The 17,443-nt window shown below is 43.4% G+C and overlaps 2 protein-coding genes across 6 annotated transcripts in view; one reads left to right on the top strand and one right to left on the bottom strand.

Moving 5' to 3' along the window:
• PTGR2 (prostaglandin reductase 2) overlaps positions 1–17,443 on the top strand; it is a 126,589-nt gene that overhangs the window by 11,774 nt on the left and 97,372 nt on the right. The window contains exon 2 of one of the 3 annotated variants that reach the window (XM_075844772.1): positions 10,484–10,505. The exons of 1 other annotated variant lie outside the window; for it this stretch is intronic. The gene's annotated coding sequence lies outside the window, so the exon portion shown is untranslated. Of the gene's footprint in view, positions 1–10,477; positions 10,506–17,443 lie in introns of those variants that run through there. One more of the 3 variants, XM_075844774.1, reaches the window with a different exon arrangement.
• The window catches only part of MIDEAS (mitotic deacetylase associated SANT domain protein), an 83,175-nt gene that overhangs the window by 36,157 nt on the left and 29,575 nt on the right, over positions 1–17,443 (bottom strand). The window lies entirely within an intron of this gene.

Raw genomic sequence — 17,443 nt, 5'->3', positions numbered from 1 at the left:
ATGATTTAATAAATGTATATAGATAATTTTTTGTGAGAGAGGGGGGACATATGCTTTGGGGCTTACAACACTCATCGACGCGCTAAAAATCAGCGAAACATCGCCTTCTGAATTGACTGCATTTATTTATACAGTAATTCAGCTTTTGGGGCCCCTCTTAACTTTGCCCAGGGCCACACTGTCTAAAAAGTAGTGGCAGGGAGGCGGGTGGAGAGTTGGACTCCCCAATCGCAACCCTGCTTACAGCTTTCCTGCGCTACTTTAGCAAGGGAAAGCTACAAGCGGGACTGTGATTGGCGAGTCACTAGCACACTGCATAGGCAATGATTTTGTAATGTGTCCGTAAAAATTTTGGTCTGTGTGATTTTTAGCTCAGTTGTCCAGAAATGACTGAAGTGGAGGTTGGCAACCCTGGATGGTGTTTCGTCTCGGGGCTGGGTCCCTGCACATCAGACAGCTTCTTACATCTGCGTTAATCACAGTTAACATGAACCTGGTTAAACAAGAACAATGACTAAATACCCAGTAATTTTGCTGTATTTGACATGTGATCTGGATTGATGTTACAGAAAAACCTCTTTGTTGTTCCTACAGCAGCCGTGCTCAGAGCATCACACACGTGGCATGGAGCACGCTTGGATTATCCTCCTTCAGATTCTCGCATTCCCTGAACAATATGACCCGCTGTCTTCTTATTCACTAGATTTTATTTAAGAGCAAATGGTTCATTTTACTTCTATCTCAACCTCCTGACCAGACTATCATCAGTCATTTGAGTTTTATTATTTATGATTTTGTTTATCCTATATTGGTTTTCTGGCAATCCATGAAAAGGAAACAGAAAACATTTTAATAATTGTTATGGCACACAGCAAAGATTCTACACAGCAGCACGCAGAGTACCTACAGGGGTGTATTACAGGCCGGTAAGAACACCTTGTAGGGCACCATACGTTCCCATAGGGTCAGTTCATTTTTTTGGCACGGATTTTGATGCTGAAAATCGCATCGGAATCAGCGGCAAAACACAGCCGAAATCGCCCCCCATTGATTTCAATGGGAGGCAGAGGCGTTTTTCCCAAGTGGCTGTTGGCCACTCGCGGGGAGAGGAAAAAAAATAAATAAAATTAGCAACATGTACTTTCTTGCCGCTGTTTCCGCCTCTGATCTCCCATTGAAAACAATGTGAGGCAGAAAAAACAAAACTGCGTTTCAATGGACGTGGACAAAAAAAAAACAGCGAAAAACGCAGAAAAAAAAAATAAAGCACAGGCAGTTCAAAATTTGCCTCAAAATTCCTGAAGTAATTCAGATTTTTCTTCCGGCTGCAAAAAATGGTGTGTGAACATGGCCTTAGAAGCGAGTTGTTGTTTTTTTTTTTTACTAGAGTAGTACAGCACGCCAAAAGGCCTCATACCCACTTCAGTTTTTTTGTCAGGGTGCTATTCGTTTTGTCAACTGATAGCACCCTGACACATTCATTTAGATGGGGCCATGCACACTTCCGTTGTTTTAACGGAACCGTGTGGCCGTTCCGTCAAAAGTAGTGCAGGTTCTACTCCTGCCCGTTTTTGTGACGGAACAGTCTCGGCCTTTTCATTGAATTTGGTCCGTGAAACAACGGACTGCACACGGAAGCCATCCATGTGTGGCCCGTGTTTGACGGAACCGTCATTAGAAGCCGTACAACAAGTGTGCATGAGGCCTTAATGTGACACAAGTCATGACTAAACTGTGTCTATACATTTTGCAACAATGCGTGAATCCAGCTGAAGTGAAGCTTCACTATAGGGAAAATATGTCCAAAATATAAAACCAAAAATAACGCAACAACCTATATATCCCCAGGTGAAGCTAACATATTGGGACCTGGCAGTCAGAATCTTGACTGGTTGCTCTCAAGTTCTGTAATATGGGAGAAAAGGCATAAAAATGATTCCCTTTATACTTTTTTTTTTTTTTAAATATCCGTTCCAAACTGCAAGTCTAGCCGATTCATTCACCCACGACTGATTCTAGTCACACACAAGAGTGGTAAGCCAACAATCACAAGTCCAACATATGACACGTCTGACTACCCTATAGATAAATGTTCAGCTTGGTTTCAAGATGAAGATGTGGATAAGTGGATGCAAGGTACCTCGGCTGCCACTTATCCTGGATAAAATAGTAGAGGAAGGAAAAAATAAATAAAGTCGTTACTCACCTCTCCTGGCGTATAGCAGCACGTCACTCTTATCCCGTCTGGTCTCAGTGCTGCTAGTCTCCAGGAATGAGAATTACAGGAGGCAGTGGTCACATGGGAGAAAACCCCATCCCAGGAGGCCGGCAGAATCAGCACAAGCCCTAGGAGAAGTGACGTGCCGCAATGGGACACCGGGGGGAGGCAAGTATGGACTTTTTATGTCCCCCTCATCTGGGATCCACAGCACCAAATCTGGCCAAAAGTCCGCACCAAATCAAAGCACGATTTGGTACGGACTTTCATCCGGAATTCCCTGCAATATATCTGGGTCAGGATTTTCTGCAAAGTTTTCTGAAGCAAATCCGACCCATGTAAACAGAAGTAGTACTTAAGTAGGATGAAGTGAATGTGGGCCATTCCCAGACCTTTTGCAGCCGTGTTCCTTGCATAAAAATTAACCATTGGTCCTGGATCAAGACAAGTGGATCAAGCAATTTAATACATGGACGTCTATTGCATCCACAGATTAATTCTGTATCTGTAAACTGGTGTACTGTATTCTTCAATAGAGAAGAAGAAGTAGATAAAAGGCTGCGTGATCTACTGTATACAGAAAGATATAAACTGTAAACTGGCAAAGGATAAGGAGTTCTAACCGCACACAAAACGAGACTGAGCAGTGTAATGATATTGGTGTTGCAATTTGCTTACCACGTTTTCCGTTTACTTCAGTAGGAATTGTGAGATTTAGGCTTCGTTCAAATCAGTGTTGCTTTTCTGTTCATGGGTTCCGTTAGACTTTACTGCAAGGGAACCCATGAACGGAAACCATAGCTTCCGTTTGCATGATCATTGATTTCAATGGTAATGCTTCTGTTGCAAAGGTTTTCCATTCGTCTCCATTCCGTAAGGTTTCCGTTTTTTGGCAGAAACAATATCACAGTCGACTAAGCTATTGATTCTGCCAAAAACACGGAAACCTTACGGAACGGAGCCAATCGGAAACCAACAGCAACGAAAGCATTACCATTGAAATCAAATGGTAATGCAAACAAAAAGCTACGGTTTGGCTTTCAGTTCATGGGTTCCCCTCCTGGAAAGGTCTAACAGAACCCATGAACGGAAGCCCGATGCAAATGTGAATGAAGCCCAAGAGATTGCAATAATGAATGGATTGTCGACAATAGTACGAAACGGAGATTGACGAGAGCTGGAGGAATAAACTTCACGGTAGCGGTTAATAGACGTCCCTGTTGTACTATAAAAATATGTATAGGGCATAAATTATATAGTCAAATCACTTCTTACATTTCCTATTAGATAACATCTGCCACCTGGAGAAATAAAGATCAGGCATGCTAGATCTTAAAGAGGCTCCGTCACCAGATTCTCAAATCCCTATCTCCTATTGCATGTAATCGGCGCTGCAATGTAGATAACAGTAACGTTATTTTTTTTTTTATGTCCAACTGGGCGTGTATTGTGTTTTTAACTGGCCGTGTTTATGTGTATGATGCTGACCAATCCGTGACCAGTCAGCGTCATACACTCCTCTCCATTCATTTACAAGCAGCACAGCGTTCTTACTAGAACGATGTGCAGCCACATACACAAGTGTCCTGATAATGAATACACATGAAATCCAGCCTGGACGTCATGTGTAGTCAGAATCCTGACACTTCTGAATCTTTTCTGTGAGATTCCAGCAAACCACGCGTAATCTCGCGAGATTACGAGGTAAACGAGATTTCGTTTCTCTTGCTGGAAATCTCAAAGAAAAGAGTCAGAAGTGTCAGGATTCTGAATACACATGACGTCCAGGCTGGATGATCATGTGTATTCATTATCAGGACACTGCAGTAACGTTAATCTCTGTTTATGTGGCTGCACATCGCTGCTGTGTAAATCAATAGAGATGAGTGTATGATGCTGACTGGTCACTGATTGGTCAGCGTGATACACAATACACGCCCAGTTGGACATAACGAAAAAAAAAAAGCCCAGTTGTCCATTTCAAAGCTCATTTGCATATATATATATATATATATATATATATATATATATATATATATATATATATATATATATATATAAATAGCTCATAACTTGGCAAAAAATGAACGTTTTTAAAAAAACAAAAACGTTACTGTTCTCTACATTGCAGCGCCGATCACATGCAATAGGAGATAGGGGTTTGAGAATCTGGTGACAGAGCCTCTTTAACGTGCATGCTGCTTTAACCCCCCATGGGAGATCAGCTCAGTCAGTGGTATCCAGCAGCAGCTTATCGCACATAGTTAGGTCCAGAATTATTTGGACAGTGACACAAGTTTTGGCATTTTGGCTGTTTACTAAAACATATTGAATATACAGTTATAGAATTAATATGTGCTTAAAGTGCAGACTCACCGCTTTAATTTATTCACATCCTAATTTGAAGAAGGGTTTTCTTTAATATGTAACTGTCTCTTTTTAAAGGGACCAAAAATGTAAATTGGACAATTATCTCAAAAGGTATTTAATGGGCTGCATGTGCTATTCCCTCGTTAATCCATCATCAATTAAGCAGGTAAAGGGTCTGGAGTGGATTCCAGGTGCGGCATTTGCATTTGGAAGCGGTTGCTGTTAACCCACAACAGGAAGTTAAAGGAGCTCTCAATGAAAGTGAAACAGACTATCGTTAGGCTGAAAAAAAAAAGAAGAAATCCATCGGAGAGCTAGCACAAGTGTTAGGAGTGGCCAAATCAACAGTTTGGTACATTCTTGGAAAAAAAAAAAAAAGGAGCGCACTGGTGATCTCGTGAACTCCAAAAGGCCTGGACGTCCATGTAAGACAACAGAATCCTTTCCATGATGAAGAAAAACCTCCTTCACAACATCTACCCAAGTGAAAAACACTCTCCTTGAAACAGGTGTATCAGTATCTAAGTCTACCATAAAGAGAAGACTTCATGAGAGCAAATACAGAGGGTTCACCACAAGGTGCAAACCATTAATCAGCCTCAAAAATAGAAAGGCCAGATTAGACTTCGCCAAACAAAATCTAAAGAACCCAGCTTAGTTCTGGAGCCGCATGAAACTAAGATCAACCTGTACCAGAATGATCGGAGGAAGAAAGTATGGAGAAGGCTTGGAACGGCTTATGAACCAAAGAACACCACATCCTCTATAAAACATGGTGGAGGCAGTGTGATGGCATGGGCATGCATGGCTGCCAAAGGCACTGGGTCACAAGTGTTTATTGATGATGTGACTGAAGACAGAAGCACACGGATGAATTCTGAAGTGTTCAGGGATTTACTTTCTGCTCAGATTCAACCAAATGCAGCAAGGTTGATTGGACGTCGCTTCACAGTACAGATGGACAATGACCCAAAACAAACTGCGAAAGCAACCCAGGAGTTTAAGGCAAAGAAGTGGAATATTCTGTAATGGCCGAGTCACTCACCAGATCTCAACCCGATCGAGCTGCATTTCACTTGCTTAAAGTGTAGCTAAACATTTGACAAACTTCTGACATGTCATAGTGACGTGTCAGAAGTTTGGATTGGTGGGGGTCCGAGCACGGAGACCACCACCAATCGCTAGAACGAAGCAGCTGAAGTGCTCCTGTGAGCACTCAGCCGCTTTGTATCTGGTCGGCTTTTTCCGGAAATAAATGTATCGGTGTACGGACTCCATAGAAAGTCTACGAGCCCACACTCCGATACATCGGATTTCCGGAAAAAGCCGACCAGGCACGAATGGGCTGAGCGCCCACACGAGCACTTCAGCTGCTTCGTTCTAGTGATTGGTGGGGGTCTCAGTGCTCAGACCCCCACCAATCCAAACTTCTGACACGTGACTATGACATGTCAGAAGTTTGTCAAACGTCTAGCTACACTTTAATGCCTTATTTACACGAGCAGGGCGTATCTCGGACGTGAAAAACGTTAGTTTTTCACGTCCGAGGTGCATCTGTGCTCTGCGCTGTGGGACGCGATGTCTCGCATCCCCCATAGATGATAGTCTATGGAGGGATGCATGACACGTGAAGAAATAGGACATTTTCTCACAGACCCTTCAAATGGTCCGTTGAAACAACGTCCGTATGAACGGCCACATTGAATTACAAAGGTCCGTGGGACGGCCATTGTTTTAACGCGCGTAACACGGACGTGAAATACGCACGTCTGAATAAGGCCTAAGACAAAACTTAAAAGGCAGAAAGACCCACAAATAAGCAACAACTGAAGATGACTGCAGTAAAGGCCGAGCAAAGCAACACAAAGAGGGAAACCCAGCGTTTGCCTGAAGTCTGGAACCCATGGACATCACAAGTCATTGCCTGCAAAGGATTCTCTACAAAGTGTTAAAAAAAAAAAAAAAAACGGTTTATTTCTGGTAATGTTAATTTGTCCAATTACTTTTGAGCCCCTGAAATGAGGAGACTGTGTAGAAAAATGGCTGCAATTCCTAAACGTTTCACAGGATATTTTTGTTCAACCCCTTGAATTAAACCGGAAAGTCTACACTTCAATTGCATCTCAGTTGTTTCATTTCAAATCCGATGTGGTGGCAGCAGAGCCCAAATCATGAAGATTGTGTCACTGTCCAAATAATTCTGGACCTAACTGTACATGTTTATGGTGAAGTCGAGGGAGATAGCGGTCAGCAAACAACTATTGCATGTTTATGGCCGCCTGGCGGCATAGAGGTGTTTTAGTTGTTTTATTCCTGCAGAGGTCAAATAGCCCCTGTGTATGAATGGGAATTTGCACACATCATTAAAGGGGTTTTCCGGAACCAATTTACTTAATCATATTTAACTGAACATCTAAAATGAATGCAGTTTGTAATATACTTGCGTTTGTATTGTTGTTTCTAACACCCTATTCCAAAGCCGGTCACGTGATGCGTCTCCAAAAGTAAAATCAGAACTTCCGGTGCTGCCCCGTACATCAGCTGTTACTTCCCTTTTCCGGCCAGCTTAATGAACGGCTACTTCATTTCTGACATCACTATACACTGAGGGAAGGGGTGGACCGGATCCTCTCTCTCAGCCATCTGAGCATGCGTGGTTGCTACACAAACAGTGTTCACCACGCATTCCCAATCCTTTGCGGTCACAGCGCCTGCGCCAAATTTAAGCAATGAGCCTTACAGGAAACGGCCGACAAGAGGAAGTTTGTAAAAAATAAAAATAGGACCATCGGCGCTGCACGAAGAGACAGAAAAATAGACGACTTAGATGACCATCATGGCAATATTTAATGGAAGGGCTACGCGTTTCGACACCGAACTAGCTGTACGGGCCTGATGAAGACACCAGTTCGGTGTCGAAACGCGTAGCCCTTCCATTAAATATTGCCATGATGGTCATCTAAGTCGTCTATTTTTCTGTCTCTTCGTGCAGCGCCGATGGTCCTATTTTTATTTTTTACAAAATATCCTCGGGACAACAAACCCCATTTGTTGTGATTTGGACTGGGCAGCAGCAGCTTCATTACCACCACTACCTTTGTGTCTTTGGGCCAGGTGAGCATTTTCTTAAACAAGATCGCTCCTCTGCCCCATCCTGCTTTTACTTTGCACTATGTGGTGCCGTGTCTCCTTTTATTTCCTTTTTTAGTTTGACAAGAGGAAGTATCAGAGGTAAACAAAGCGCAAATCGACCGCAGCGCGAGTGCTGTAACTAAATTGAATCAAAAATAAAAGCTGGGCAGTGTTCTTACACCATCCCTAACCAGAATATCAAATTTAAAAATGCTAATTTTTGTATCGGAAAAACCCCTCTAAAGGGTTATTTCTATCTCAGACATTTATGCTATGAACGTCTGAGATTAGACAAACCCTCTTTATTTCTGCTGCATTTTTTATGTCATGCAGGGCGGAGGGGGGGGGGGGGGTTTCCCCTCCCGGCTTTTTCTTGTCCTGGCATTATTCGTGCATTTGTTTTTCTTCTTTTACATCAAATTTGAAACAAAGATGGAAAAACCAAACAGCAGGTTTTAACAGTGCAGTGCATAAGAGTTTTAAACTTTCCCTTGAAAAATTACATAGACGATTTTACAAATCACATGTTTTTTGGGGTTGAGTGCAGAGTGGTTTTTAACCACATCACTATTTCCATCAACATCATAAAATTCTGTATTACAACATCTTGAGACATACTGCAGCTTGGTGAAAGCTTTTATTCCTTTCATTAGTAGGAGAGGACTAAGGCCGGGTTCCCACGTAGCGTAAACGCTGCAGAATTGCTGCAACAGAATGGTGGTTGGAAACTCTGCAGTATTTACAGTAGCAGCAAAGTGACTGAGATTTAGCAAATCTCTGCTACCTGCTGCAGAAAAAAGAAAAAAAACCACGGAAAAGTCATGCGGAAATTGTTCTGCGGTGTGACTTTCAGTTCTGCAGCATAGATTGACTTATGCTGCAGGTTCTGTGCAGAGATGCTGCGTGTTTGGCCTATAGATTTCAATTGGGAGAATAAATTACGCAACAGATTTGTTGCGGTTTGTACAGCGTTTACACGGCGGAAATGCTGTAAAAAGCGCTGGGGCTCCGCAGGTGAATATATACTTTGCTATAACCAATGTTTAACACTAAATCCGTAGGCAAAACCGCTGTGGCAAAAGTGCACTATATGCTGCGGATTTCTGTGACCGATTTATCTCTTTTTTAAGATTCCACTGCAGATTTTCTGTCGCAGAAATTCTCTTGCATATCCTGTGTGTGAACATACCCTTAATGGTGGGGTAGTTTTCCCGTCAAAATGTCCGCTGCGAAAAAAAAAAGCCTATACTTACCCATAGTCATGGCAACGCGTCCCTCACAAAGTCCTGCAGCCCGACCTCCTTGGAAGACGTTTTCTCTCATGTGACCGCTCCAGCCTGTGATTGGCTGCAGTGGTCACATGGGATGAAACGTCATCCCTGGAGGCCAGACTGGATGTAGAAGCACAGAGATGTAGGAAAGTATCATTTTTGAGTTGCGATATTTGCAGCAAAATCAGCTTTTCCCGCCACAAAAATTGCAACATCTACAATTTGTCGGGGGTTTTAACTCCCTATTGAATCCTAAAGGGGAAAACCCGCAACATAAAACAATTGTTTTGTTTTGGATGATTTTTTTTAATTCAGCTTGTAAATGATTTGTTCAAATCTCATCCACTCTGCTGCTACTGTATTATGCTGCAGATTTTCCGCAAATTAAATACTTTGCAGAAAACCCACAGTATTTACACTACGTGTGGACATACTCTATGGCTGAACAATCTGCCTATGATGCAAAATGTCACGCAACACAACTCCTCACATTTCAAGGTTGTAAACGTTAACAAGGAGGGTAGAAGTATACATATTGGGGTATGTGAACACTGGGCGGGTTAGCTGACGACTTTACGCAATGAGTTGCACTGGGGAAAATATCTGCAACGTATTACCGTAACAGTATGAATGAGATTTCTTTACATGTCATTCACTCTACCCTGCGGAAAAATTAGAAAATGTGCATAATTTGACCTGCGTTTTTTTAAGCATAACATGTCAATTTATGATGCGGAATTGTGCCACTTTTGTGACTTTTTTCCTTCAGCTCAACGAGGAGGTAAACGCCCCAATAAATGGAAAATGTTGCCATTTTTGTAGCAGAAAAGGAGCAAAAAAAAAAAAAAAAAAGAAGGCTATACTTACTTTCTGGCACTGTCATAGCAACGACGCCTAGTTCCCCCGGCTATTCACCGTGCAGACCGGCCTCCTGGGATGATGTTTTATCCCATGTGACTGATGCAACCAATCACAGGCTATAGCGATCACATGGGATGCAGCGTCATCACAGGAGGTCGGGCTACACGGACACCAGTGAAGAGAAGTATCGTTTTGTTTGTTTTGCGGTTTCTTTATGCAGCTTTGTTTCCGGATCAAAATCTGCACCACAATTTAGTGCAGTCTTTCAGCTGCGGGTTCTAGGCCGGATACGCGGTGTACTTTTACGCAGTGTAGCAGACCTGTGTTAACGTACCCTAAAAGTGTTGCTCCACTATTAATAAAACCTGGCATGTACTAGATAACAGTCGGCTTCACGTCGGGTGAATTACAAAAATTGGATTGTGAAGGTGCACACCCGTGGCCCATTAGTCAGTTACAATTAAAGGAACAGTGTCACGAAAAAAAATGTTTTTACATCAGTTTGATTTTAGTGTTTTATTAAAAACTTTTATATTTATTTGTGTGTTTGTGTTTTACTTTTTTTTATTTTTTCACTTTTTCTTCCCTATGGGGGCTGCCATTTTTTTTTCCATTTCTGTACGGACCGGAGGGAGCGGCGACGGCAGGAGCAGGTAAGTTATTTCTGTGTATGTAAGTGTTGTATGGTGACACACAGTGTAGGAGGTTTGACCGTTCAATCCACTCGTTTCTCCCGGCACTAGCCAGGATAAAGGAGGGGGGGGATTCTGAGAGCTCACTAGAGCGAGTGAGTTTTTTCCAATTTTGCAGCATAAAGCAATGTGGTTGCTTTACCACATGCAATGCTGCAATTTTGGGAATTGCTCCATCTAGTGACCAGTGCTGGGAAATATTATAAATTAGAATGTAATTTATAATATTTCCTGACTCGTGAAAAATTAGAACAATGTTTAATCACCTATACACTAACTGTTTAACTAGCGTCACATTCCCTTTAAGGCAAAAATAAAAATGCAAGTGATAAATGCTTCACAAATGAAATATATTTACCCAAGCAAATTGTATCCTGGCTAGAATAAATGAGGAGCCCATGACCTTTATCGCCCAGGGGCCCAGGCCACTCTCCGTCCGCCGCTGACCTGCTCAATATTAATAGCGGATCCTATTAAGAGATTAGGTCATCTATGGAGGGGACACAAATGACTTGGATGTTACATTGCAAGTCATAAACTTCCACCTGAATATATTGTCATAAAACTACATTGATAAATACATCATGCAATATTTTATGGTTACTTGACCTTTCCGACTGTAATAAAAGTTGCATTTCATCAAGAGCTGGTGACAAAGGTCTGAAGGAAATGGTACTTGAAGTGACATCACAGCAAAGAGTCTAATACACAGATTTGTGTGAATTCCCAGCATAACAAGACATGTTATAAGCAAATCCGCCCACACGCCAGCGCCGACAAGCACACAGCACATGCCTGTAACACACCCGCTATCTGTGGAATGTTCTCCATACCGGAGCATGCACTTACACCGGGGACACGCACTTCTATATCTAGAACATTGGGGGCTCGGAATGAGTGTGCACTCCTGCTTAAATATGTGTGCATGTGCTGCTTTACACATTAGAAAGTCAGTGTAAGGGGGGGGGGGGTGTTTTTTCTCAGTGTGTGTTTTTTTTTTGTTTTTTTTCTGCCTACCAGCATCAATTTCTGCAGCTGTTGTTTTCTTACAGCTTTTGCAGCTGTTCGGACTTTCTGCATCCTGGACCATGCTACTATTGCAGATTAGAATCAGATCCTCAATCAGAACGCTCCACGTTGCAGAATACCTTATGCAGTACCACCTTGTTAGAAATCAATGGAGTCAAACGTATGGCACGTACTTGTGTACATATGCATGGTACTTATGCTAGGACTCATCTGGGGAGAAGAAACTATGCTTCTGAACACATACCAAATATAGGACTCTTGACCCTGTAAATGACACACGCTTGCATTTTTTTATTTTCTTAATTTTTTGGGGTCAGTAACTCAATCTTATGACCCATAAATGATGCCAACAAAGCCGGTGTTGGGTGTTCTAACCAAAAAGTTCCCTGCAGTCCTGCCCCATACGCAACAAGATGGGTCTGAAATGAGGGAGTCCTATTAAGCATGCAATATGGCTGCGGGAGGCAATGTTATGGCAAACAGTCTAGGCTAGGCAACCTTTATTGTAAGGCGTACCGATAAAAAAAAAATAACGAAAAAAATAAATAAATAGTAGTGAAGAAGTGATCAGTGTGCATGCAAACATAAGTCACATAACAAACTTACCAGAGACATTTAAAAAAAAATTTGTTAATTAAACTTACATTTTAGCGTGACCCTTGTCCCTAACTTTCTTTGCATAGACAATCCATCTGTGGTGCATACGAGGCTACCCAGCTGGTGGATGGTGCACACATCTACTGAATACCAGCATGGGGGGGGGGGGGGGTGCTGCACACAGGAGAGACCACATCTACTGAATACCAGGAGGGGGGGGGGTGCACATAGGAGAGAGAGCTGCCAAGTTTTGCAAACTTTTTCTTTTACAGAGCGGTTACTGAACTCCATCCTTGCAGGTATGATCACCAGGAGAGAGCGGCACTTCATTATGCGCTTGGCGACGCTGAACACCAGGAGGGAAAGTAGTGCGGCATTGTGCGCTTGCCAAGCGTTCAGCCGAAACAAACAATGCACTGCTCTCTCGCATGGTGATCAGTGACACCAAGCACATAATGAAGCTGGACACTGGAGAGGGAAGTGTGGCAGCAAACCATGCTCCATGTGCTGGCTGTGGCACAGGTTGCTGAACCCTGGAAAAAAAAGAAAAAAAGAAGAGAGGGGGCAAAAAAAAAAACACAGCAGGTCTTATCGTACGTCAAACGTGCCAGTAATTTACGTAAAAACAAAAACTTTCCATGGATCCAGCAATTTAAGCAGGCTCTCCTCTGCAAAAAAAGAAAGAAAAGAAGAGCAGCAAATTAGGGCAGCACATGACGGGTTTAACACGGCTCTTCCAAACAATACAGTTATAGTATTGTACTTCGTGGATACAAAGACTGCAAAGCAAAACTGCTCTTGCTGCACAATACAACACAGTGCAATCTGCAGACATTTCTTTTCAACAAGTTTTATTGAGTTTTTTCAACAAAGTAAGGAAATATATTGCATAAACATACACAAAAAAAAGGGGGGGGAGATACACAATATATAATATATCGCAACTGATACAGAAATGTATTAGGCAGTGTGTCAAACAGTCAGGACGGTATTGATAAGAGCATGTAAAAAGAGGAAACAAAATTGAGAAGTGGAAAGAGGGAATGGAAAGAGGGGAACAAAAAGACAGGGAAAGGTAAAGGTGTGGTCGGCCAGAGATCTAGAGAAAAATTATTAGCAAATTGTCAAAAGGCGGTGATCATGGCACCAGGTAGGTGAGAGTAGGCGTAATTGATCCAGGGCAGCCAAAGCAACTCGAATCTGGCAATCCTATCCAATAAAATACTTGTGAGTTTTTCGTTTATAAATATTTGGTCCATTCTAGTTTTGACACCTGCAAAAATTACTGACTGCTTTTTCCAGGAGTGGGCAATAGTCATTTTGGCAGCCAATAGGATGTAAGAAAACAATTGAAATTGTGCATGCGTTAGATCAGAGGGTTTGAGGTGGAGGAGAGCCAACTTAGGGTCTTTATGCAAAATTATACCAAACTTCGAGTCACCCATAACCACCAGAAGACCCCGACGGTTAGCGTCAACCAGTTTAAATAGGTGGGAAAAAAACCCTGTTTGAAAGTCATTAGGACCATAATAACCTACTAGGGTCACTTCTGCATCAAATAGTGTGCCAACTAAAATCACATAGCGTCCAGTGGGATCAATAATTTCTGTGTTGCAAATAAAAGGGAGATTCTTTCTAAAGGCAATAACTACTCCTCGCCGTTTTTCGTGAGCGTATGAGCCATAAAAAACGGGGAAGTGCGCACTTAGATATTGTGGTTTAGACGTGGCAGAAAATCTAGTTTCCTGGAGGCAAACTATATCGGCATGGCTAGCTTTGTAGAAATGAAAAGCCTTCGAGCGTTTATGTGGGGAGTTGAAACCCTGGACATTGTGGGAGATTATTTTCAAAGCAGGGGGGGCCATGAGAATGGTTTAGTGATCCGACGAAGATTTCTGACCGACAGGGGGAGAAGGAAAGAGGGGAAGGTAAGAAAGGGGAGGGAGAGATAGACTAAATAAAAAGTAATATATAAAAAAAAAAAACTATGCACATAGACATCGAGAAATGGAAAATGCCCAAAACACGGCATAGAGAAGTGGATAGCAGTACGGGTAATACTACTTGTAGAACCAGGGGGTCACCGGCACCTGGGCACAAAGGTGTGGTAACAACATTTTGTTGGGGTGAACTCAAAAATGTAGCAGAGGTAAAGTAAGGGGAATAAAACGTAATTATATTGACAGCCAATGTAAAGCAAAGTTAACTGAACCCACACAAAATGGAACTGCGGCAGGCTTGGTGTGCTCCATTACTTGTATACAGAAACAGAGACAATGTTGTGGAGCGGCATATTAAAGTACAGTGTATGAAACAACATCTCGAGCCGGGAAACAGCACGCCCGACACCCGCCACCCCCAATGAGAGGCAGGGGGCACCCGGCAGGCCGATCCACGGCCCGAGAGAAGTAAGCCGCAACACCCGGCTGCAATACAGAATAGGAGACAGTTGAAATGTATGTCCAGCAGGCCATGCATGCAGTGCCGCCATGTGGTGAGGCAAAACATGCATAGCAGGCCAGACCAAAAAACCATAAATATGTAAGTGGAAAATGAGTGCGGGTAATGCCAGAAGTACTTTGTATGTAGTGAACAGCATAGAAATCAACAAGACTAAACGTCAAATGAGTTAAACTGCCCGTTGCAGAAATCAGTCCCCATCGTAGACAGACCACCGCAAGTGAGGCAGAGTAACAATCCAAGGTTATTGGAAACAAAGAGGTGGACAATCAGACCACAAGCAAAAAGTACTCATCCATCAGGCGGGGTCGTCTCGAACATTGGGTATGGCACCAGATCTCCCAGGTGGTCTGCGTGGGGGAACTTTCTCCCAGATGGGGCGAAGAGGAGGTCTGTCGCGGTGCGCCTGAGACATTTGACTCGGTCTGTCAGCCTCCACAGGTAAAAGTTGCAGGGTGACCAAAAGTTGCTTGAGGTCGTCGGCTGAGTTGGCAGAGTAGAACTTATTATCCACAGAAAATTGGAGTTTGAAAGGGTATCCCCAGCGGTATCTAATCTGACGATGTTGTAAGACGGCCAGCAGGGGTTTCATATTCCGCCGCTTTTGGATGGTGATCGGGGAAAGATCGGCGAAGATTTGATATTCGTGACCCTGGAACAGCAGGGATGAAGCAGCTCTGGCTTTTTGAGACAGGGTTTCTTTAGTAGCATAATAGGTAAGTTTCACCACTATATCCCGTGGCCTACCATCTTGACGTTTGGGACCGAGTGATCTGTGGACCCGATCCATCTCCAATCTGTCTATAGGGAGGCCTGGCGCCAATTCCTGGAACAGGGCAGTAACCGAGGAATTAAGATCTTCGTAGGTTTCAGGTAAACCTCTAATTCGAAGGTTTCCCCGCCGCGCACGGTTTTCAAAATCCTCTAGTCGGAGCATAGTGGAATCCAAATCTGCCCTCAGGGAATCGAATTCAGCATCGTGCGCATTTAAGACTTCTATGGTGTCATCCATTTTAGTCTCCAGGACATTTGTCCGGGCTCCCAACTCCCGTATCTCCCGAGTAAGATCCCTGGACAGCTTAGAAGCTGTAAGTTGTAGTTCCTGCTGTAGAAGCTGTTTAAATTTTTGAAGCAGAGAGGCATCTCTAGTAGTAAATTGTGGATCGGGTTGCTGGGACCCGTCCTCCTGCGAGTCTGCAATGAGCTCGGGTGAGGCCCGTATGTCGTCCTCGGAGCCTGCCGACATGGCGGGAGAAGTTGCGCTCTCAGGCGTGGGGGCAGGGACGGAGGACTCCGGCGGTTTTAAGTCCTTTCGCCCCACTAAATTCTTCCGGACCATGAACAAACTGAGCTGGGGGTCGACTGGGGGAGAAAGTGGGGTGTGATAACGAGATAGTTCACCTCAAATGTTAGCGTCTGATAGCTGTTGTGCCCAGGAGTCGCGGAGCTACCTCAGCATGCGGCCATCTTGGTTAGCAGCTCGCGAGCGCCCCCCAATCTGCAGACATTTCACTCTACAACCATGCAGAAACGCTACATCAGCCAACGTTAGGAGGTCAGAACAAGACCATATGAAGAAGTGGTGCACGACAGCATTCATATAGGAGGTGTAAAATCCCTGCATCCAAAAATCATTTCCTGCTAACATACTGTAGCACCAACATATTCTGCAGCGCTGCAGAGATGGTCATTACTCACATCAGTCCCTTTCCACAACAGGCACAACGGTTGGAGAGGCGCATGCATGGCCACCTCTCCACATAGTCCCCGCCTGAAATCGGCAGCAGGCGGGACCAGACTCCCATGCTCGATATATGTGCAGGTCCCAGAGGGACCCACATCTACCAGACGACATTTATGCCATAAATGTCTGAGATCGGAGTAACCCTTTAAGGACTGACCTATATTGGGCCTTAAATCCGGGGACCAAAAATTGCATTGCAATAATATATTTATGTGACACGAAGTAACTTACTAATATACTTTAGTACAGAATTTTTAATTAAATGGTGCAATTCAAACCTTGTGAATTGTTCCCGGAAGCGCTTCTAATAATGATGACGCTCCGACCCAGAGACCTGTACAGCAGGGCACAGAGGCTTTATGACTCCATTGTGTGGAGCAATACAGCCTCTGTGTGCTGCTGTACAATGCTCCAACATACAGCACCCGACGAAGCATGCCACGAATTTCTATCAGTTTCATATGGACTTTGACAGAAAACCAAAACGCTCTATGAAATCGGCAACACATACGGATGTATAGTAGAAACAACCTGTACCTCTATAGTCGCCCGAATACAGCCCCAGACAGATGAGGTGGCGGAATGGTCTTCACATCCATGGCAACCTTAGCTTAGATTGCCCCTTCACCTGCAATTACATAGGCCACTGGATGCGCAATAACCACTAATCAGTGCCTATAGTTGAGCGCAACTCAAGGGATAGAGTACCATATAGCTGGCTTTTTTTGTCATTACTATAGAGCGCTCAGCCCCTGACTGCGGGCCACAAACTCTTCTAGCCATCTGTGAAAGGGAATTGGGCACTGGAGCGCTGTACAAGTATAACCGGCACTAAACCTCACTTAAAATGAATGCATTTATAAAAAGTATATCAGTAAAAAGTAATATTATAGCTGCACGCAAACTTTAAGGCCTCATGCCCACTCCAGTGATTTTCTTCAGTGTGCTATCCGTTTAGATTTTTTTAACGGATAGCACACTGACCCATTTATTTCTGTTGGACCACACACACATTCTGTGTGTCCGTTCCGCAGATAATAGAACATGTCCTACTCCTGTACGTTTTTTG

Source organism: Rhinoderma darwinii, chromosome 12, assembly GCF_050947455.1.
Source record: "Rhinoderma darwinii isolate aRhiDar2 chromosome 12, aRhiDar2.hap1, whole genome shotgun sequence".
NCBI classification, from domain to species: domain Eukaryota; kingdom Metazoa; phylum Chordata; class Amphibia; order Anura; family Rhinodermatidae; genus Rhinoderma; species Rhinoderma darwinii.
Note: the sequence above shows the minus strand (reverse complement) of the source record. Positions and strands in the feature narration are given on the sequence as shown.